The sequence below is a fragment of the Fulmarus glacialis genome, unplaced genomic scaffold (assembly GCF_000690835.1).
Source record: "Fulmarus glacialis isolate BGI_N327 unplaced genomic scaffold, ASM69083v1 scaffold32258, whole genome shotgun sequence".
In the NCBI taxonomy this organism is placed as follows: domain Eukaryota; kingdom Metazoa; phylum Chordata; class Aves; order Procellariiformes; family Procellariidae; genus Fulmarus; species Fulmarus glacialis.
The window spans coordinates 2,463-2,896 of record NW_009226857.1 but is presented as its reverse complement, the minus strand read 5'-3'; the positions used below and the strand labels follow the sequence as shown (position 1 = coordinate 2,896).

At 62.7% G+C, this 434-nt stretch overlaps 1 protein-coding gene across 1 annotated transcript in view; it reads left to right on the top strand.

Moving 5' to 3' along the window:
• FAM214B (family with sequence similarity 214, member B) overlaps window positions 1-434 on the top strand; it is a 6,372-nt gene that overhangs the window by 4,688 nt on the left and 1,250 nt on the right. The gene's annotated exons all lie outside the window — the stretch shown is intronic.

Sequence of the window (434 nt, the reverse complement as noted above, 5' to 3'; positions counted from 1 at the left end):
TGCATTCCTGGGGAGGGGGGCTCTCGGCTCTGTGCCGGGTCCCAGCTGGGCTCTCCATGGGCTTTCCCCCTCTCTCACGTGCTCACTATTTTGCCCCAGGGAGTGATTGACTTGGAGGCCTTGGGAAAGAAGGGTTACAGTGTCCCCAAAGCTGGAACCATCCAAGTGGTGAGTCGTCTCCTGGCCTCTGGCAGTGCCATGGGGAGGGGGCTGGGTGGGCTCTGGTTGCCCCCTGGGTGGATATGTGCCATTACATTGTTTGGCAGGGCAGCAGCCAGAAAGCTTGTGCAGAGGGGATACGTGGCCACCAAGACAGCACAGTGGAGGGGAGCATAGGGTCCCCAGGGTGCTGGCAGGGAGACAAGGTGATGGGAGATACAGGGAAGGAAGAGGCTGGGGGGGGGGGGCGGGGGCTCCGGCGGAGAGGCTGGACA